General features: G+C 38.7%; 1 non-coding gene across 1 annotated transcript; it reads right to left on the reverse strand.

Moving 5' to 3' along the window:
- Positions 1 to 23,558: 23,558 nt before the first annotated feature.
- LOC117723564 (small nucleolar RNA SNORA48) lies at positions 23,559 to 23,702 on the reverse strand. The gene has a single exon (XR_004608674.1). It is a non-coding gene; the product is annotated as a small nucleolar RNA SNORA48 (small nucleolar RNA).
- Positions 23,703 to 24,035: the final 333 nt, after the last annotated feature.

Raw genomic sequence — 24,035 nt, forward strand, 5'->3', positions numbered from 1 at the left:
AATCCTTCAAGTTTTTAAATTCCTCCTCTGCCTGTTTTATCTTCCCTCTATTTCCTACAAATCTGAATTAGAACTACAGTTTTGCAAAATATACCTTTGTCATGCCAGGTACCACACTGTATCACATCATAAAATATATGGTGCTGGTGAGTGACCATTTTGGCTATTAAGAGTAAGCAAGGCAATAACAGAACTGCAAACAACTGCTTCTCTGTAAAACCATGTCCTCCCCTTTGAGAGCTAGAGACATTGAGAAAGCAACTGTATCAGTAGCATCATCAGAGAGTTTCAGGCTGCACTTCTGTAATCCCACACTCTCTTCCACATGTTTGTTTGGGCCTTCTTGTTATTCCTTTAAGAACACTGGAAAGTCTCCTGTAGGATATATTCTGACTTCAAAGTGGTATCACACTGGCGATGCAAATCTAGATTGGTCTTTGATCTCTGGAGACTCCTGAGTTTCTGGTTATACTTAGTGAACTATTCCACAGTATTTTTAGCTTATACATTTCTGCACCAGGGCGATTTAATCGGAATATATAATGTAAAAGGAGTCCATCCTTGTTCACTGGTTGTTCTTATTAAGTGGAACTGTGGCCGGAAGGAGATAGGGCTTCATTAAAAACCTAACGTAGCCTAACTATTTAATGAATAATGATTTACCTGATAAAATATATGCTTCTGAGTTGTTTGTAATAATGACCGTCTATGCAGTAAATATAGCTTACTTACTATTTATCTGTCTATTTATCTATCATCCCCAATAGACTTTTGAGGAGGACCTCATGAGCATATGTTAACATAAAAATTTAAAGTTATTATATTATTATTATAATTCACCTGGTAAGCGAATAAAACCAAATAAAAAAATAAAGCATGTTAAGTAGCTGAACAGTACATAGCTTATATCACTAATTTCCTGCCAAATATTTGTAATGACTTTTTATGTTAACATAATTGGTTGTGAATTTTATAAAATCTTAAGTCCCAATGCACTCAAAAGACCTCTAATAGAGAGCAGGCCTCATTTAGGACTTCATTGTGCATATTTGATTTTTTTCCTCCATTCAAGTAGTTAATAGGCTTCACCAGACTCAGTAACGAATATTTAAATCTGTGAAATGTTGGAGTTTTGACAAGTATTCCCTCCATTTAAACTGTAGAGAATAGATAATCACACAAACACAAGTTCAGCCCTTTTGACAGCATGGATTACCCCACACTCCTGCTCTAAGGAAAGTATGTTTAATTATTTTTATGAAAATCTGCTAATAAAAATCATCTCACATTTTTTCCCAAATTTTTTCTAAGGGAAAATAGTAAATCATAGATTAATAAGTGGGTTCGATGTTGTATTGATAAAGGAGCGACCAGAGCTACCATTGATAAAGGAAAACCAGAGCCTCATTGATAGGAAATCATCTCCTACCAGAAGCCCACAGCAGGCAATGTACAGTGTAGCTGATGTTTCCTAAGTATTTTGTGAAATTTCAAAGAAGACAGCATGTTCCCCTTAATAAGCTCCCTTTCTTGTGGGGAACATTTAATTATCTAACTGAGTTATCTGAAGAGGCAGCATGTCACAATCTATGTTGGTTATATGGAAAATGAAGGGAATAGGCAAATAACTGTAATTTTGAAAATGTGTCATGCACTGGCTGTTTCAAAGTCTATTTTAAAGGCCAGAGTAATTGGGAGGCTTCACTAGACACGAATCTCATACACAGGTAACTGCAAGGAAGATTCAGCTGTAATTACAGAGTGATGGAAACGTAGCTCATTCAATCATCATCATTTAAACACTGAGTCCTCTGTGTCATGGTCACTTTTGGTTCCTAGTTGCTACTCGATATCAAAATGTGACAGGTTTTACAGTTGGCATTACAATAGTTTTTCAGTAAGAAGAAGTCATTTTCTTCCAAATTGGCCACAAGCTCACAAGGCCAGATATAGATATAGATATAGATATAGATATAGATATAGATATAGATATAGATATAGATAATATAGATAGGTAGAAAGCTATTGTCTTATTCAAAAGTGCTAACGCAATTTCATTTTATTTTTACATTTAATATATTTTAATCAAAGTTTAATTATGTCATTTTCCCACTTTCCTTTTCTCCACTCAGCCCATGCCATCGTCCCTCCTCCTATTGGGTCCAACGTCATCCTTTTCTCTCAAATGGGTGGCATTTCTTACTTTCATTGTTTATATGCACAGAGAAATAAGGCACACAGTTATTATCCCTGAAATTTTATGTGTAAAACCAACAAAAGGGACCCATCTGGTCATATTTATATATTTTTACAACTTTTATGTTGTACTTATTTCTGTTTAAACTTGTGTAGAGTGATTAATATTCATACCTCAGTTGGTCATCTGGAGTCTAAAAGAACTGACAGCTATCTTAAAGAAAATTTTAAAAATGGCATATATGGGTCAGTATACTTTAAATAAACAAATACCAAGATCAGGAGTAGATTTCTGACACCGGAGGTATTATGTCAAATTAAAAGAATGTCAGAGAAAAATTCAAAACAATAAGCATCTAATTGATATGAAAAGGCAGCTGTGGACCGTGGCTTGATTCCAGTGGAGAAGAGATGTTATTTTCTGTTCCTTCCTTCTTGGGCCATGCTGGAAACTGAGCAGTTGAGTAGAATGGCATTGCCTTTGAGATGAAGAGTTGAACAGTGGCAGAATATTTTTATATTGATTACATCAAAAAATCTTTCACAACAACTGAAAATATGAAAATATTTCTAATATCACATGTAAAGGATATAGATATTTGAAAAAATAAAGCAAAAAACATGTCCAGTTTTGTTTTCTTATGCAACTTGTATCCACTGGTTGATTTTCATCACAATGAGTTGCACTAGATTACTTTTCAAGATATGTGTGTCTATACTTAGTATTAAAATATTCTTAGATTGCGCAGAGTAAGGTAAAGGGGCATGTATCAGCAATCCTGGTACTCTGGAGTCAAAAGCCGGAAGATCACAAACTTGAGACCAATCTTGTCTGCATAATGAACTCTATCACAAAATCATGTGTGTATGTGAGTGTGTGTGTGTGTGTGTGTGTGTGCATGTGTATCATAACTGATGCATATCAATGTGTTAAGATTTTAAATACTTAAGAGTAAAGCAATTTTAATCTTGTTTTCACTCATTTGGGCATGATTGTATTAGAGAAAAGCTATGCTTACTCTTTATTTATTATATGGTAAATATAGTAATACATCATTACTGTTTTGAGACTGGAAGCTTGCTGGATTATCCAGGTTGGTATTGAACAGAAGAACTTGTTTATGCCTCAGCCTTTCAAACACTGAGATTGTCAGCATGCTTCACCACACAAAGCTTCCTTTCTGTGTCTCATTTGAAAACTTTCTAATTAGAACTACTGCCAATTTTTAATTGGGATATTTATCACTTTTTTCTTTAGAATACTGTAAATTCTTTATATATTTTGATTATCGGGTCTTGTCAGAAAGGGTTTTCAAATATTTCTCTTATCCTTAACTCTCAACTTTTTATTTGCTGTAGAAAGCTGTCTAGCTTGGTGCAATCCCATTTGTCTATTTTTTTTTCTTGTGCTTTTGAAAGTTTGTCCAAAGCTCCTTGTCCACTCCAATGCCTTGAAATACTTCATGTTCCTTCAAGCAATTTCTGAGATTCAGGTATTTCACACATTCCTTTAATCTAGTATGAGCTGACTTTTGTAATTGGGAAGAGGGAGGAGTCTCATCTTACTCTTTCACACATGGATACCCAGCCTTTTCAGGACCATTTTGAAACAGTGGTTCTTTCTCCAATATGTTTTTTTTAATACTTTTGTCAAAAATAATCGACTATAGGTGAAAATGTTTACCTCTACTCTCTATTTCTAGTTTTATTGGTTGGTGCGCTACTTCTTTATTCCAGTACCATGGTATTTTGGCTAGCTACTACAGCTTTATAGAATATTATAAGAACAGATAAGGTTGGCTGGTTTAATTTTATCAATTGACAGTAACTAGACTCAACTTCGAAGAGACAACCACAACTGAGTGATTGTCTGCATCAGATTGGCCTGTATTGCTGTAGAAGGGCCCAGTCAACAGTAGGCAGAACTATCCCTGGGCTAAGACAGCAGGCTCAACATGCAATGTCAGCAGGGTTCTCCTGTGGTCTCTGTTTCAGCTCCTATCTCCAGGTTCCCATTTTGGGTTACTGCCCTAGCTTCAAATGATGAAGGGCTATACTCTGAAAATTAAAATGAGCCCTTCTCCCTAAGTTGCTTTGGGCCATGGCATTGTATCATATAGCAAGAAAGAAACAACTAACATGGGTAATAACTTTTGATTTTTTTATCAAGATGGCTTTACCTATTTTGGATTTTATGGAACTCCACATAAATTTTATGGTATTTTTTTCTAGAAATAGGACTGATATTAGTGTTTCCATAGGGATGACAATGAATCTACAAACTGCCATGAATATTGTTGACACATTAATAACATTGATTCTTCTAATCTGTAAGCATGGGGTGTCTTTCCACATCTTTTTCTCTTCTCCACAATTTTTTTCATAAGTGTTTTATAGTTTGCATTGAAAACACTTTTAGTTTCTTGATTAAATTTATTTCTGGCTATTTTATTTTGTTTATTTTATAGCTAGTATAAATAGAACTCTTCTTTGATTTTCAGATGATTAAATTTTAAAAATAACAACACTACTGACTTTTTTATGTTGATTTTGTTTTCTAAAAGCATGTTGAATTGATTTATTTGGTCAAATAATTTTTGGTGGAATCTTTAGAGTATCTATATACCAGACATCATTAAGAATCAAAACATTTTGAATGTCTCCTTTTCCAGTATGATTGATCTTTCTCATCTCATTTTTGTAGTGAAGACAATGGGTACCACGTTAGATGAAGTCCTGACAGAGGACATCAGTGTATTCCAGATTCTAAAAGAAAGCATACAGACAAATAGCATTCTATATTGTCTCAATAGGTTATATTTAGAAATATATATGTATATATAAATACAGATATGCCTGTAGTAACAATTAGTGAAAAGGGGGAGACCACAGATTGAATAGAGAGAAACCACAGGAAGAGATGCAATAATTAAATTGTAATCTCACAAGTAAAAATTATAAAGGTATTAAATATTACCAATCTAAAGATTTTAGTTGTTGTTTGTTTCTTTAGCATGACTTTTATATGTGACTTGCATTGTGTTAGAGCCTATAAAGTATAAGTTGTCTTTCAGATCCCTGGCTTGACCACATGGCTTTTGACCTTCATTATATTGCCCTGGTTTATCATGCTTACTTTTATTTATTTTTTGAAGTATTTAAATCTACGTTCATTGATGTTGCTGTCCAGAACTTTCCTTTTGACAGTGTTTTCATTGGGCTTTGGCATCAGAATTTGGGAAGAATTACTTTCTCATATTTTGGGCATAGCTAGAAATATTGTTTTTACTATTAATTGCTAAAATTTAGTCACAAAACCATCTGGTCTTACCCTTGGATCAATAGCATAATTTTACTGATAAAGCTATTGTACATCATTGGTTTGTTTAGGTTTTCTCTTTCCCTTGGATGCAACCCCAGGCAGGTAAACACATATCTAAAAATTTTATCTTTCTTGTAGGATATTGGACATTTGATATGAAGTTGTTTGTAATAACCTCTAAGATTATTGATGTAATAATCTCTTGTGTTAGTTGTAATGTTTTTCTTTGTAAACTCTAATTTGATTTACCAATGTTGCTCATCATTTTGGACATTCAGTTTGTGCTCATCAGAAAGTGTAGAGAAGGAGACCTGGCAGCTGTTGATGGGAATGTAGGTGGATAGAGTCAACTCATCATGAGAGCAAGCTCGAGTTTCCTTCGAAACTGGAGGAATCACCACATGCTCGTGCAATTGCATGGATTGCATGAGTGAAGGTTATTGTAGGGCATATACATGAGTAAACAGCATATTTGATTTTACCTCTTTTTTATAGAAAATAGAAGTGTAGTAAATCATATCTAACATTAGAGGTTATCCTTAGCCTGCCTATCTACATAGTAAACAGAACCTATTCCCAAATCACCTCCCTGTGGGAAAGGTGTTAAGCCCCATTCTCAATAAAGCAATAAGAACAGTAAATTCTCATTAGTAAATATGAGTATAAAATAATTTAAATCCTAGGTTATAGTTATATTTAAAAAAAACCTAAGAGAATTTAAATTACACTCAAAGCACACATTGCATTTTTCTGTCTCATTTCGGTGTTAAACTATTATTCTAACATTTATCATGAAAACCTATTCTGTTTTTCTCATGCTTCATCTAGGAGACAGAATAATGATGTTCAAAAGAATGTTCACCAATTAGTCATTATTTGTATTGTGTCTGCGCCATAATTAATAAGCAGCCAGGTACAGCCAGTGGAATAAGGAGATATAAACAGGAAGAAGAAAAGATCTTAATGGTGTGCAGGGCTTTCAGGATGTGCATTTAGATCCAGGAAGACTTTTGTTTCTGTGAGTAGTTGACTTCTTCATTTAAATGAAATAAAATTTAGTTACATTATTCTCATTTGGAACCTACAAGCATTGGCTTACATGAAATAGCATACACCTCTTTCACTATACTATTTATTAATTATTGCTAATTAACTTCATACTCACTAATTTATAACTAACTCTTTATACAATAAACTGAATTTAGAAGAAAAACAAAGAGGAAAGCATGTAAGTGTTTGCATGTGCACACATGTTTTTAAATACCAGCATTGGTCAATGAGCAGCAACACTTGAAAAGGAGATGAAACAAATTTTAAAGCTAAACTATAAAAGAAATGATCAAGTGTTGGAAGCAGCCTTACACCCTGGTATCTAGGTGCCACTTAGACATTGGTGCTTTTTAGAGACTATGCTATGCCCAATAGATTTTTACTTGGCATAATTAGCTTTATACAACTGTATCCATAAAGTCTTTAAGACCTAGACATTAGGTAATTTTTTCTTTGTCATAGGGCTGCAGCTTATTCTTCTGACCACAGTTGACTTTCAGTAGCAGACCAAAGCCAGCACATATGGCCTCAGAGTACATACTGCAACAATTTGACCTTGCGTTGTATGAGCCAAGGGCCTCAGCAAAGGCAGCTTCTCTGGCAGGTGTGAGGCCTCAAGCTGCAGGCTGTGGTAGTTTATTAGCATGCAAGAACAGTCTGGCATGGTGTCACTTGCTACAAAAGTAGGGTTATGGCTTGCAGAGCAGGCAGCATCATTATGCTTGAGGCTCAGACAGTAGGGAGCTTCTCAGTTCTCTTGCTGAAGGTTGCAATAGGTGTCTATCTTTCCACCTTTACGACACAGCCTCAAACTACCACTAGAAAAGAGATGCGGAATGTTAGTGTGCACCTTACAATGATGATTAGTGTAGCTGGGCATGTGGCTATCACAGTGCTTAAGAAATTTATGGAACGGAAAAGATAGCAGTTATGTACCTTGGGGAGGCACACAGGAGCAGAATATGGACTCTCACTGAAAATTATCTGGCCCAGCCCCTACATTCTCTACAAACACCTGCCCCCATGCCTTCAGATTAGCTTTAGCCCAGCTGTCTCCACAAGGCAATTTTCTGCTGGTTCTGAGGTGAATGCTCTTATAGATAGCAGGACATTTTTAGACAATAGCACTCCCATTTCAAGAATTTCATGCCTGTGTATAAGTCCCTGCTCAGAGAATACCTTAGTCAGTATTACTCAACAGAAATAGCCTCTGGGACTAAAATGCTCACAGGGAAATGAGAGTCAAGAGGTTTAAAATATGATGGGCACAGAAAGAAAACTTTCTGAGCACCTGGGGAGGAGGCTGCTGTCAACACAAAGATAAAAACATCACTTAAGTTCAGTTCTTCCTCAGAAAAGATGGTGCAGCAAAGGAGACACATCTGGATTCCTGTCCTCCCTGGACAACTGATGGTTGGTTTTCATGGTCAGCTTCACTGGGTCTGATGCATAGCTGGATGATTTTGCAAGGGCATTTTCAGACAGGATTTATTGAGTATTGAGGACTCACCAGGAATCTGAGTTTCGGCATCTCACAGTGTCCCAGACTGAATAAAGGAAGAGAAGAGAAAGCAGGCCAAGTTCCAGTGTTCATCTCTCTGACAGTATCACTGCTAGTCCTCTCCACCATGATGAACTGAGATGTCTATTCTGAGGGTCAAAGGCAGAATCTTAAAGTTAAAAGGTGGTATGTTAGTCATGGACATAAAGTTGGGTGGCTAAGGAGGTGGGGAAGATTTGTGAGGAGTTAGGGGGAACATGATCAGAATATACTGTGTAAAATAATTTAAGTAAAATATCTTAAAATTTTAAAGAAATAAAAGTAACACATTAGGTGTTAATTCAAGAGTGAATGGGCTTGTGATACTCAACCTTTATCATCAAATTGCCTCTATTTACAAATATAGGACTCATACCTCTGGGCATATACGTGAGGGAATTTTTCAGAGAGGCTTAATTGAGGAACAAAATGTAACTGAATGAGAGTGGTACTAACTCATGAGCTAAGGTTCTCAACTAAATAAAAAGAAAAAAGAAAATGAGGTGAGCACTTGGATTCATCTCTCTTTGTTTTCTGCTCATAGAGACGATATCCCCAGCAACCCTTACTCTTTCTTCTCATGACTTCCAAACATATTGGACCATGCCCCTCAAGCCATAAGCAAATCCTTCCTTTCTTAAATTATTTCTCCAGGTATGGTGTTACAATAACTAGAAAACTAGCTAACACAGCAAGGCGTGTGGTTATACGTAGAGATAAAAATGCAGCATTTGCTAGGCCACTCCTACCAATTATCATAGTAGATTGTGGGTTCCAGGAACCTACCTAGATTGGCTTGCAAAGCAGCTAAACTGAAATGAGGACTTGAAGTATTTTGTATTTCTCATCGGCTTTTCCTCCTCAGAAAGGAGTATGGCATCATTTGATACCAGTGCTTCCTGGGATTGGGCTGTGGTACAGATTCATGTTGAAGATTTATCTTATGTTCCAGCTTTTGTGGGAGAAGGGTTAGAGCTGGTTTTGAGTTTCGGAGTCCTGTTGGAATAAAAATAATTTGCAGGAGGCAGGGGGTGAAAGATGGATTAGTGGTTAACGTTACTCAGTAGTTAAAACTATGTACTGTTCTTCCAGAAGAACTAAGTGTGGCTCATAGCATCCATATTAGGCAGTTTAAGACAACCTGTCACTCCAGATCCAGGGGATCCAACACCATCTTCTGACCTCTGTGAGCACTACATTCAGGAGCACAAACCTGTACACACATTCAAGTAATTGAAAGATCACAAATAAAATATTTTTTAAAAAACTTATAGACACTGACTCAAGAATTTCTGAGGACTCAGAAAATTGAGACTATATCTACCTCAAGACCAGCTGTTGTGAAATATAAGGCCATGAGACAGTACCTGGTTGACTCAGGGCAGGGTGTGCCCCTTAGTAATTACACCATACAACTGATCTGGTATAAAGGGGGTTTATTTAGGGGAAGAGAAGGGAATAATGACCCCGAGAAAGGGTAGAGGCAGACAAGTGGAACATGTAGACTGACAGACAGAAATGGGTGCGGAGTCATGAGAGCAGAGAATGGGAGTGGCAGAGAACAACAGAACAACAGAAAGGAGGCGATAGACCAGCCAGGAACACATGTAACAGAGAGGCAGAGTGGGCAGCCCTTTTATATGAAACCCACACCTGCAGCACCTGGCTGTGGCAGGTGATGACATAAGCTATTGTTATATCCCTGGGAGAAGCCTAGTGGAATTTCCCGTAACACCAGCTACACCACTCTAGGGCATATACCCAAAGGACACTGTCCTACCACCAGTATACTTGTTCAAGCATGTTCATTTATGTTCTATTTATAAGAGCAAGGAATTGGAAACAACCTAAATGTCCCTCAACTGAAGAATGGATATAGAAAATATGGTCCATTTACACAATGGAGTAATACTTAGCTACTAAAAAACTGCTGTGAAATTTGCAGACAAATGTTAGAAATTAGAAACTTGAGGCAGGAAACAGGAATGGGGGTTCTGGAGGAGAAATGGGTTGAAGGAAGAAATATGGGGAGAGAAAGCTAGAATTGAGGGGTGTATGGAAATCTAGTGCACTAGAAACTTCATAAAATATATGAAGGTGATCCCAATAATGTCTCCACATATTGATGGAGTTGCTTGAAATCCCAAATAACCATCTCTTGTCACCAAACAAAATTCCCAGTATTGGGATTAGATTACATTCAATCAATTTGTTGGCCAAAGTGGTCCTAAGAAAATTCCCTGACAATCCAATCTGTTTCAAGACAATAGGTTGCGCTCTGCAAACTGACAGCAGGTTCTCATTTCTGAAAGCAATACCAACACAACTTCTCCCTGGACATGGAAAAGTCAAACTGATGCCTAGAGAGAACCTTCATCCCTACATTTCAGTGTCTTTATTATGGGAAGGTACACTGTAGGCAACCAAAGAGAAACAAACTCCAGCCTAGCCACAAAACATTTGTTCTATAATCTGTCCTGCCTGCAAAGTATGCTAAGATAACAGTGGCACAAAGCTTGTGTTAGTAACCAGCCAAGGTCTGATTTGACATAAGACTAACTCCACTAGATGAAACTCATACATGACACTGCTTGGGTGACCAAGAATCAGAAACTAAATACCTTAGAAATCTGGGGTAAAAGCAAACACTACTGGTCTAAAAAATGGGTACCAATGAAATGACTCAGACAGACCTTGGAATACCTAGCTTTAAATGGATTGTCTCATCAAATATCTGAACTCAGAGCTCAGGGAACTCTGTAGAAGAGGAAGCAGAGAGTGAGAGAGAGAGAGTGGGGAAGAAAGATACCCAGAGTTCAAAGTCCTCTGAATCAACTGAGAAAAGCTCATCTGAACTCACAGAGACAGAAGCAGAAGGCACAGGACAGACATGGGTCTGTACTAAGTCCCCTGTGTGTGTATTGTAGCTTTCAGTGTAATAATTTTACGAGACTATTGAGTGTGTGAATGACTTGGTCTCTGATTCTTCTGCCTTCTCTTGGGACGCTTTTCTTTCTTTTTGCCTTTTTAAAATTGAATATTTTATATATTTACATTTCAAATGTCATCTCCTTTCCCCATTTCAGCTCCCTAGAAACTCCCTATCCTATATCCCATCCTCCTTTTTGCTTTTATGCCATTTTAATTACATGTAAGTATTAAAGTCAGTTCTAGGTTGAGGAACTAGCAATACAATAGATGCAAATAGTCAAGGAACAAGCAAGACAATAAACACAAATAGTCAAAGAACAAGCAAGGCAATAAACAGAGTTACATGAGCTCTCCCATGATCACTTTTTCTAAGGGCTTATCAGGATGACCAAAATATCCGAGCCAACTTTCCTGTCCTAGCCCAACATCACTTTTATGTTTGAAGCCTACTTCCTTTTTCTAGCATAAGATTTAGATTCCTGCCTGAAATTACTTCCTTGTTCTAGCCTAAGATTTAGATTTCTGCCTGGAATTATTTCTTTGTTCTAGCCTAATGTCAGATTCCTGCCTGAAGCCCACTTCCTTGTCCTTGGCCAATGTCATATTCCTGCCATGCAGCCCATTTCCTTATCCTTGGCCCATGGCAGATTCTTGTCAAGCAGTCCCAAAAGCTCTCCACCTGTGCCCCTTTTTATTTCATAAACAAGACTGAGCCTGTCTTAGGTCATTCTGACAAAAATGTCATCCTTACCTTTCGTGGAATATGCATTATCAAAAGAAATGCATTACTGTCTTAGGTTGGTAAGGTTCTGTGTAGACTCTTACCTGTCCTTGGCTTGACAGCCTGTTAATTTAATAACTCTGTCTAAGGGTCCATTTTCAAGTTCCAGCCATGTACTTTGGCTGCTAACATGTTGATGTTGTTAAAGACAAGCTTTAACATAATTGGCAGGAATAAAAGTATTCCCAGGACAAAAAGGGGTAGCATGATCAAGCTATATATGCCATTCTTGAACCTTAACCAAAATAGAAATACTGACCTCAGGCCATGAGTAATTTTATCAGCAGTATCTACTGCATCAACACTTAGCAGAGCAGCATTCTTTAAATTCATAAGCTCACTATGCAAAGTTAAAATATCCAGAGAGGTGTTAGAATTATGCCAAATACACTGCAAGTGTCTTTAAACTTTTTCCTAATCATAATGACTTCCACTGTAAATTTTAGAACATGAATACAATGTTATTTGGCATGATACTCGAGATGGCTCCTTACTCTTAAACTCTGAAACTTCTCCCAATAATTTGAATATAGAATAATTTGAGTATAAAAAACATCAATCCATTGTTTCAAATGCTTATTTAAATCCTCTTGTATATTCAACACATTAGTAACATTTCTTGCTAAATGATTAACAAAAGTAGCTGTCTTAACTTCTTGTTTCAAAGCTAATCCAGAAGCAGTGGTGCTAGCAATTAATGTGATTAAAGCAGTTATACCAGCAATAATCAAGCCCACTCCCCTCTTGCTTCTGCTTAAAGCCTAACTCATTTCTTCCAGCACTTGCCAGCCTTTTTCAGAAGAGCATGGTTCTGTGATACTCAAGGCAATAAAACAAAAGCTGGTTGATAGACCTCTATAACTGACATGTCAGATTTCAACACACTAACACAATTAGAAAGTGTACAATCAATGCAACTTACATGAAATACTGTAGAAGAAAGGAAAGTAATTTTAACTTGACAATTAAAAAGCATTAACACAGGTACTAATACTTGTTTGAAATCCAGATCCTGTCCCAACTTTATCTCTTACTAAAATAACATCATAGGAACTGCAGCTAACTTTCAAATATGTCTCCGAAAATGTCCAGAACCAGCCTTCCAAATGAAGACTATTATTTCCAATAATGGATTGATTTCTAGACTAGTCCATGATTGAGTCCGAATAACTGCTCACCTTTAAGAAAAATACAAGTCACTATAACTTCTCTTTTTGATTCTCTATCCCACAAGGTCTAAGAACTTGAGATAAGGCAGTTTGTCCCATCAGGGGTATAGGTATGCAAAAGAAGGTTGGGAACATATGTCCAATACAGCTTCTCAGTCACCACTGTCAGGGCACTCAGCAAGCTCACAGGTCAGCATCATTCTTTGTCCTGGCATCAGCATGTCTTAGCTGTTGCTCTGGCAGCCACCATGCTCTTTTAGCATCCTGCAGAGAAAAACACTAATCATGCCCTCTTCCCCTTATTAAATACCTAATCAGGATCATGCCATAAGTAGATCCTTTCTTTATACCTATGCATAAATATGCCTAGTTGTAGAGTGCCATAGACACTCAGCAGAAAGGTCCTTGGCCGAATTTTAATAAAATAAAATAAAATAAAATAAAATAAAATAAAAAGAACATTATTTAAATAAATTTGTGGTGTACATGGTTATACCTCCCCTTTTGTTATTTTATGAAGATATTGTTTTATACATTTTAATGTATTTATTTTATTAAATATTCTACTTGCTACATTTCAGATGTTATCTCCTTTACCCATCACCTCCCTGGAACTCCCTATCCAATCCCCCCTCCTGCTGCCTCTATGTGGGTGTGCCCCCACCTATCACCTACTCCCCCTCTCTGCCTTCAAATTCCCCCATTCTGGAGCATCCTACCTTCATGGGACTAAGGACTTCCCTTTGTTAGCCTTGTCCAACTTCAATGTGATGGTTTTTGTTTTATCTTATTATATTTTATTTTCTTGTGTCTTGCTGTTGTTTCTTAGAAACCTGATCTTTTCTAATGAGAGACAGAAAAAAAAGTGGATATATATAAAGGAGAGGTGGAAAGGAGCAGGGAGGAGTAAAGGGAAGGGTAACTGTATTCAGGATAGATGGTATAAGAAAATCTGTTTATTATTTAATAATATTGCCATCTTTTCAGGATGTGGTTACTGAACTTCTCTTTACTCAGGTGTGGTGAGCTTCTCCATTTGAACCTAGGGGGTTAAAATATTGTGAAGGGTCTTTTGGAATCTTACATGTATGTACATGTAAAGAAATGAATATATATGAATGTATATATATAATATAATGAATATATATATACTTTTATGGTATATAAATGTATGCTAAAATATACCATATGTGCATATATGTGCTAATGTGTATGCATACATTGATGTGTAGCATATATTTGCTTACATACTTATACAAAACTGTTAAATATAAGCCACATGCATACACACCCATGTATGCATTCATACTAGTATAAAACATCACCATTTTTCTATATTGTGTCATTGTTTGTGATATATTTCTGATTTTTTGTTTTTGCTTTTTTGGCTTGTTTGTTTGGCTTGGTTTTCAAGATATGATATTCTCTCTCTTCCTCTCCTCTCTGTCTTCTCTCTCTCTCTCTCTCTCTCTCTCTCTCTCTCTCTCTCTCTTTTTCTCTCTCCTTCTCTCTCTCTCACTGTCTTAGAACTCACTCTGTAGACCAAGTTGGCCCAGAACTCACAAAGATCTGCCTACTTCTATCTCTCAACTCCTGGGATTAAAGGCATGAGCCACCATTGCCAGGCTTCTGATTTTTCTGTACTTCCTTTCTCATGGTACTTTAATAAGATAGAACATATTCCAGTGAGCAAAGCCATGGTTTCCCATGGTTTATGTGCTGCTTCCACCTCTTTCCCACATGCAGCTTTGTTTTGGTCACAAGATAACTTTTAAAACTACAAAGAACTCATTTAAATGTATTTTTTGACTTATTTATTTAACTTTGGTCACTGGTTTGGTCTTAATTTGGGGTTGACATCCTATGCACATAACAGTTATCATACAGAAAATTCACAACTCTTCATTAATATCAAGAGTCTACCTGATAAAACATCTGTTTCCATGTTACTGAGTTATAACTTTGGACAAATTACAGAAGAAGAGAAGATAACAACACAACGAGATGCAAGCAATGCGGTCATTTCATGCAATGAAATGGTCATGCAGTTCATGTATGATAATGTAAAACCTCAAATAAAATCATATTCCCTGTAACAGCTGATTTAGACCAGTCTTGGGTGGACTACTTTTGCTGCAAGGTAAAATAAAGCTTGTTTGAAATCAATGCCAGGCAAAGTGATTACAGATTCTCTTTGTAAGACTGTGATGTATTTAATGGTACCTCAGAGGAAGAAACATCATTTCCTGCCCAATCAACAGGTCCTGTTACCTCGCCAGTTGGGAGAAGATTTAACACAGAGTGCAGATATGAACTCTTTAGACTTAAGTTTGAGGTTCGTATATACCAAGCACCAAAGCAGTGTGATATCTCCCATCTCTGTGAGGCTCCCCCAGCAGCTGACACCAGCCTGTGTGCACAGTTCTAATCCTGCCCAGATATATTCTGACTCAATTGACCCAATAGGCCATTGAGCATCCTCTGAAAAGCATTATGATGGAAAAAAACTACTTCTGAATATAATGACTCTGTGTTGTATTTCTCGTGTGAGGTGGCTGCAGACCACCCCTTAATTCCAGGTTTTCAAAATGCTCAAATGCAGGCAAGCATAATCTAAGTGAGTATTATGAGTTGTAAGGCTATGCTGAATAACTATATAAACAGTACTTCTGAGTCCTTTTCTAATTATTTAGCATACAGAAAACATCCGGCATGTAAAAGAGTATACTGATTCTTATGTCACAGTCTTCCTGGGCATCATTGACCCCAGCTTGAGCAATATAGTTGTTTGTCTTCACTACACATCATGGTGGGACAGATATCTAGAGCTTGGCCCTGATAACTACTCCTGGATTCTAGAGCCACTCTGACATCATAGCTTTCTGTGTCTTTGATGAACCCTTTTGCTACGAGTGACTAGGTTTTATGTTCAACGCAGGAGCAGTAAAAGCGAAGCTCAAGCTGTAAGGACTGGGTCCTCTGCTGTCTTCCCTAACTATAAACCATGCTGGTAAAGTTACATTTTCTGTTGGTGGTGAGGGAGTGGGGAGCTATCAGTGCAGTCATCTATGTGGTGAAATATAAGTGCGTTGTTGAGTAAAATACTGTTGTGGGGAGTTGAATACACCTATGGTGTTTAAGGAAACCTACTACTTGTAAGAGCTTTCCTTGTTAACATAACATAATCATTTCTGTGTTGCTGATGAAAATTAAGGGCAAAATGTTTGTATGAAGTAACTGAGAGAGAATCACATTCATCTCAGACATACAAAGATTGTTCAGGTATCTTCATAAGTTACGGAAAACTTGTGGTGACCCTTGCCAGTGTTTTAATGCTCCCTCCACAAAGACTATTAACATTAAAATTAATGCAACTTTTTAATATGTCTATGTAGGAGTGCTGCCATCCATGTGTGCATGTGGTTATGTGCACAAACACATTCAGATCACATTCAGGAGGAGGCAGGTTTTCTGCTTACATGTGACCCAGATAGTTCTTAAGAAGTGAAAGCATGAAGGGACAAGAGAGAAAGAGAGCAACAGTGGGGACTCGGGGGACAGAGAAGGCAATGTGGGTATTGAAGCCCATTACAGACATAAATATATGAAGCTGTAAGGTTTCATTATATGGATATAAACAAATAATAAAGGTAAGAATATTAAAAAATGTTTACACACTATTATTCTATCATGCAACTTTTCCAGAATGTCCTTGCCAGGCACTTGCCCTGTTCCAGTTGCCAAGGTAGAAAAATCCTGCTTAATTTTTCAACATAATGAGACTCATTTGGCTTCCAGACAACCTCCAACTTGGCCCTCATTAACAAGGACAATGACATACTGGCCTCTGCTACTCTTTTTCCCTTCCATTTATTCAGAACTCAAATAGAGAGAGGAAATAAATGCATCAGCTTATTGAAAGGGAGGAAGAGGCGAGAGACATGGTTCACTGGGTTAAATACTTAGCACACAAGCAGGGGGCCTTAAAGGTCAGGCCCAGAACCCACAGAAAAACATGGGGTATGAGGCTCAGGCTTGTAATTTCAGATGGGGACAGGCAGATCCCTGGACTCATTGGCCAGACTAAGTGTCTCTAGTAGTTCTTATCTCAACAAAACATGATGGGTGGTAAGTGAGGATTGGTTATGGAGGTTAGCTTCAAGTCTAGACCACACACACACACACACACACACACACACACAAATGCAAATGCACACTATAATATAGACAAAAAAACATAAGGCAAACAGGCAAAGGATATATATTTGCTCTATTAGTCTGCAAACATTTTTTATCTCTATTACAGATATCTCCTTCTGATAACCTAGAAACAATCTCAAGAGTGGTTGAAACAGATAATTAAGTCCAGCTTGTTAGCACATACCTGTAATGCCAGCATTCAACAGGCTGAGGTAGGAGGAGGATAAGCTCGAGCCAAATCTGGAATAATTAGGGGATATCCTGTTTCAAGAAACCAAAACCCCAAATAAAACAAATGCATTTCTGTTAGTCATGATTATTGGCAATGAATGGATGTAGGCTTGTTCTAGCACAATCGTCAGGTGGCTCAGTATAATTCATCTGCTTGTCCTTTAGCTGGCTGTCTAAGCTGATTTTGAGCTCTGGTACCTCAGGTAGGATGGCAAATGTTTGCAAAAGCACAGTGTATGAGAGCTAACCACCAAAGGTTAAGGAGCAAAGAGATTAAAGCAGGAGGTGAACAAATCCAGGCTTGCCCAGAATACTGTTCACTAGTTGCTTATAAACCAAAGTATGGATTCAGAGGAAGTATGTCAAAAGAGGATGGTCCCCACAAGCCATGGGGAGTGGAAAGGGGTTATAGGCTAGATAAGCCTGGTCCCTTCATGGCTAAGGCATGGTGCTGGAGGCATTTTCAAAAGGGCTTGTCAGTAGTTGACATGATGTAATCATGTGACATTTAAGGTCTATCCTTCGAATGCCAGGGTTAGTTGTCAGGTTGGACAACAGTGATGATCAAGATGACCACTCATGTGAGGCTGTATCCCTCCAAAATTTTACCTGTGATTGGTTAGATAACTCTCTTTCCACATGTTCCTTTGTACAGGAAGCCTGGGGAATCTCATGACATATTACATCACTTTACAATGTACAGATCTCATAGGGCTAGACTTCTAAATGGTTACCAGCTTCCCCAAGCATGTTGGACTTCTCTAGTGGTGACTGCATTCCCCAAGCAAATATGTCTCAAGAGATAATATAACATGTTTTTACGACCTAGACTTGGAAGCCCTGAAACATAAACATGATTTTTTTGTGATTCTGTGAATACACAGGGTCAAACCAGATCCAGTATGTGAGGGGTTAATGTTGTTACCAAAATCACAGGAGCCTTGGTCCATTGAGAATGTGTGTGGGAGAGAAGGAGATTAACCAGTGCTCATCACATTCGAAACATGGGTATTTACATAAGAAGGTTCACTTATTTGAAGGCTTATTAGGGAAAAGTATAATTTGTTCACTTTAATTTGTAATGCTTGTCAGTGAAAGCAGAAATTTATCCATCAATCTTATTATAATTAAGTTCTGACAAAATACTGATTATGACTTCCTTGAACTTATCATAATCTGTTCAATAAATTTGAGTGCTTTCTTTTTATCATTTTGAAAAGTATCTGCTTTTTCTTGAGTAATTTTCTTTAGTTAAAATAAACTCTAAAGTCTAATTTTAAAATATAATGCAGAACACGGGAAATACTTCAAAATATAAACCAATTGTCTGACCAAAAGGAAACAGGAAAAAAAATCTGAGATGTTTTATAAAATACTAGAGTCAGATCATCATGTAGCTTTCTTAGACAGATATATAGAAATGTCTGTTCACTTCTTATACAACAGAGACAGACCACAGAAATGCTTCAAGATCAACCCAGTGAGCCAGTGAGTTTATGTGGGTCCCTCTAAACACCTGGGTCAGAGGTTACATTCAGGAAAATGGATTGACAGGAAGGTAACCATGACCATGACATGGGAGAGTCCCATTACTATGTGAATGATGATTCGAGTGAAGCTGCATCATTACACTGCTACCCTCGGCCACCCTTGGCTATTCTCCAGCAGTCCCAAGTCCACAGCTGCAGAATTGAGAGTGGTAAATAAAACCTCAGGTGAGCATGCAGTGATCTTGCCTTTCAGGTGAGAATATTAACAATTCCAGCACCTTTACTGGGAAGATGCTAGAGTGATCTCTGTTTCATGATGACATTGTTATACCCAAGGGAAACAGCCACATCACAAAACAGGCAAGTAAAAAAGCAATTTGAAAAGATGTGTGCACAGGACACCCTTCCATGAGAAAGTGGACTTCCTGAAGCCCATGTCTGTGATGTGGAACGAGTATTCAGAACTGGATTCAGTTTATATGTGGAGACAGAAGATAGGCTTTATGAAGCAACTGAGGGTTAGTAAAAATGGGTAAGGTGGATACCACGTTTTTAAGCAACAGAAGTTTTGCGAGAGTATATGTGTCATAGTGTTATGTAGAGAAACAAACAGACAAAACACCAGAGTAGCTTTTCATATAGAAACATTTCTAGTTGTTTAAAGCATATATTTCTGTTTGAATGGCCACCTCTCCTACCAGCAGATATTAAGAAGCCCACTGTCCTTAAATCTTAAGATTCTGTCAGCTTGATCACGGGGTTTTGAAGATCACCATGCTGATCTGCACACAGCAACCAAAATAAGGAACCCAATGAAACAATAATGGGATTTTTCCAGACATGCAGACTTTAATCACACTTTACTAGACAGAACCTCAGGACTGTGGCTGAAGATAGCTGGGCCATGAGAAAAGAGCTAGCTGTGTGCCTGCTAAGGAGAAGACAAAGTCTATGAGCACATGACCACTCTCTTCTGTATTCAGGAAGTAGAATTAGGCCAAGGTTTGATGCTGAGTATTATCGTGTGTTGGAACCTAGTGCCCAATGGGACAACAACTTGGGGCTGTTCTCTTTCCCACCATGTGGGTCTCACGGATCAAATTCAGGTCCTTTGGTTCAGATACAAGAGCCTTCACCTGCTGAGTAATTCTTTGACCCTTGTTTCTTCCTTCTCTGCAAGCAAAAGTAGTCCTAGACTCGTGGGAAGGTTGAATCAATAAGGAGACTTGTAGTCTTTGGACTTAAGACTATAAATGCCATGAAGACATGCTACAGCTATAAAATATAACCTGGACTAGACTCACCTCAAAACTTCTGTTAAGAATGTCAAGGAATTTTTAGAATTAACTGGAAAGTTTAGGCTGAGTCAGCAACTGTTGCTGGAATAGAAGTGTGTATAACCGAGAACACTGTGGGAACGTTGTCAGTGACGAGGCAGTGTGGTGTCACAGGAAAGTAGACGTTAGTCAGTGCTGTCTCTCTTAAGGAAATTATAAACTACTGTCTTGTGGAAATTTAAACTACGCATCCCATGCAATCATCTCTTTGAAAGTAGACACACTTGGTACGGTTTTCCTCACCTTGACTTCTGGCTGCCACCTTGACGTAGCTATCAGCGAGGGAAAGAAAGACACAACAGAGTCTTCCACTTCATTTCCTCAGACTTCACTGCTTACCTTTTCTTTAGATTTTCTTCCCCCCCCCCCCCCCAATGAGACTCGGGCAGAGTCACACGGGGAAAGCGGGATTCGAACTGGGAGATAGATATATAGAGAGAGAGAGCAAAAGGCGCAGGCTCGCCCTCTGCAGGCCGGCGCCTAAGCCGCTTCGCCACCGCTGGCTTGCTTAGATTTTTCTTTTAATAGTGCTTACATGTGCACCCTCTCTTCAAAACAGAAACACTTCATGTGTCATGAAAATAATCTCCCTTTAACTGGAACAGAAAGATGTACCCAGGAAACACCAGGAATGTCAAAGCAACTGGAGTCAGGTCAACTAGCATCTCCCATCTCAGACAAAGTGTGGGAAGACATTACTGAATACCTTTTTTTAAGGCATCTCCAGGTCTGTGGATCCCTAAAATAAAACAGTGATATTGAGAGTCCTTCCTGTTCGGTTTGGGACACCTAGAAACCCAGCTGCTTGTTTCCTTATTCAGCGCTCATCTGATTCATTTCTAACGAAGTGTGACTCTGCAGCGATTCACAAAGGGGAAATGGTTGCTTAATTACCCAGAAGAATTTCCTCGAAATGCCTCAGGAACAACTTGCCTTCCTTTGCTCATGATCTGTGAATAACAAAACAATTGAAAATGAAAATCAAACTGAAAAAAATTTCCAGTGAGTTCTATGGTCACAATGAGGCACAGCTTTGAAATAATTATGTGAATAAATCACCCCTTTCTCCACCCACTCCTGAGGCAGTCGTCATTTTTATAGCTTAGTTTGCTACTCTGTCAGACTTGAGAGTAAAGCGTAATTTAATTATTGTCTTTACTTCATCATGTGTGAACAATTCAGCCATGGGGAATAAATGCTAGAAACCATCTATTTGATCTGTTAGCTATTCACACCCTCACTACCCCCAGCCTGGGGATCACTTTCCTTAGTGACAGCCTCATGTTATAAAAATAAATAAATAAATAAATAAATAAATAAATAAAGGGTGAGGATTTAGATATCTGTGATTCTTGCAGAATCTCTCTCCCCAGTAATGAACTTGCTTATAAGAAAACTATTCTGTGTCTGTATCTCACCTATAAAGTGAGCATGGGGGGGGGGGCAGTCCAGAGAGTCAACTAATTCTCTTAGTCTTTAATTCTGTTTCGTACTGTTAAAGAGAAAATTACTACAGGTAAATGCAAAGGTAGAGCAGGTGTGGTTTTCCGGCTAGGATGTAGCCGGTGATGTCTGTAATAAAGTATTCACTTATTTCAAAGCTCTGAGCTTCACCCAGCAACACACACACACACACACACACACACACACACACACACACCAGTAAAGAACAATGTAAATAAATAATTCTTGTTTTCAATAGACTTACTATTGAAGAAAAGCAAAATAAATAAATAAAATCAGAAAATTACTGCTCAGAAGGCAGGGTTAAAAAGAAATCAATGCATTTATCATGGGCTGGAAATAAAGTCTGAAACTATAAATACATTAGTCATAGTTAGGCCTGGATAGATATGATAATTACATTGACTACACAGATTTTGGGGTGGGCCCACTCAGAGTCCTGGATCTGGGCCTAGGTGGTAGCTGAGCATAGGCAGGAGAGGCGGGGCCAGTTTCCCTGCCCTCATGCTCATTTGCACCCATGCCTCTAGAGCCAACTCCTCTATCAAGCCAGGCCATGGGACCCATTTGACCCAGGCAAGAGGCTGGACCTCCCAAGCAACTCCCAAGTGTTGCTACTGATAGAGGTGGACCCAGCTCATTCGGCCAGTGAGGGGCAGGGCCAGCTCACCTGCTTTCATGACCCTGGGGCCATCTCTCCCAACTGACACAGTTCTGAGGAGTGATGGGGTGAGGGCATTACTCTGTACCCACACCACCACATGAAAAACCAGTGGCAGGGCCAGATAGATCTTCTGTGCCTCTCCTGCCAGGGTCAGGTCTGCTGTTCTGTCCAGGTACAGGGCCCACGCTTCCAAGTTCTGCAACTGGTCAGGGCAGGGCTAGCTCTCCCATTCCATGACCCTGTAGGCAGCTTTCCTGACTGTGCTGCCTGGGCAAGGCACAGGGCATGCTCTCCCTGTAGGACCAGCTTGAAGTGGAAATTTTGGGTCTCCTTGGAGACCCAGTTGTGTCACGTGATGTTTTTCTGGAAACTATCTAAGATGTTTTGCTGAAGCAGACACATAGGAAAATGTTTTGCTGATGATGTTTTGGTCTGTGGGCTGTAAGGGAGGTTAAAACATTTAAGAAATCTTATTAAAGTAGATTTAAAAAAAAATAAGCCTACACCAACTCTCTAGAATGATGCAGCCAGTGAAGGGTGGAGCCAGTTTTGCAAAGCCCCTGGACATCCATGGGACCCCTTCCCCCTGCGGTAGCTGTCTTGACCAGGGACATCCCTATGTTCTTTAGTGGTAACATGAGCCATGAACATGCCAATCAACACAGACTCTGCTGCTGCCACCACCATCACCTAGCCGTGGTCCTGGGTAGCGGCTCGGCCTGTGACCTCACCATGGCCCCAGGTGACAGGACTAGCCACTGACAACAAGCTATTCCTTTCCACCCGTGAGTCTCCAGTTCTGTCTCTCTTCATAATGTTCAAGCTGTTGTATTTCTCTTTCTCTCCCTCTCATCTGACCGCCACTCACACACACTGTGGCTGCTCCTGCAGTGGGTCCCTTGGTGACATCCTCAGTCCATAACCCTCCTGTGCTTTGTGCTGCAGGGGATGTCTGTGAGTGGTATGTTAGTCCAAGGTTTCTGTCTTTCTTCCTTCTCTATTCCTGGGCTGCATGGACATAGGCCCAGCTCCATGTATGTATGGTTTACCTGTGTGGGGTAAAAAACAGGTCTGTTAGCATCTTCCCTCCACCTGTACAGGGCGGCATGGTGGAATGCAAGTCTCTGTCTTTCTTTCTTCTCTCACACTGCACTGCCTGGGTTGGATTTGATTAATTTGACGTTTATGTATCCTAGGTATAAAACAACTTTCGCCAGCAAGCCAGTCATCAAGCTAGAATGCACAAAGGACTGCTGCCAACTGCACTATCCCTGGCTGATACAAGAACACTACCAACAAGGTGACTCTTTGCCCATGGCCAGGGAGCAAACTCCCCCTCTTTTTCAAATGGTAGTTTTTCATTTAATCCTTCATAGCTAACTATAAACATAGTCTTTCTTTCTAAAAGTCTATTTTTAAATTATCATTATAATTTAATAGTAGATTCTTCTCACATTGTTCATCTGCCTTTCTAAGATCATGGTAACTCTGTAGTTCTAATATAAGTTGTTCATGCCCCCCCCCCACACACACACCCCATGTTTTTCCTTTATCAGGTGAGAGTATGGGTATGAGAACACTCTGCAGGTTCTTTACAAACACAGCACACAGAGCTCAGTTGTGCCATCTGCTTTTGATCTATATATCTAAACCAAAAGAA

Source organism: Arvicanthis niloticus, chromosome 18 (genome assembly GCF_011762505.2).
Source record: "Arvicanthis niloticus isolate mArvNil1 chromosome 18, mArvNil1.pat.X, whole genome shotgun sequence".
NCBI lineage: Eukaryota > Metazoa > Chordata > Mammalia > Rodentia > Muridae > Arvicanthis > Arvicanthis niloticus.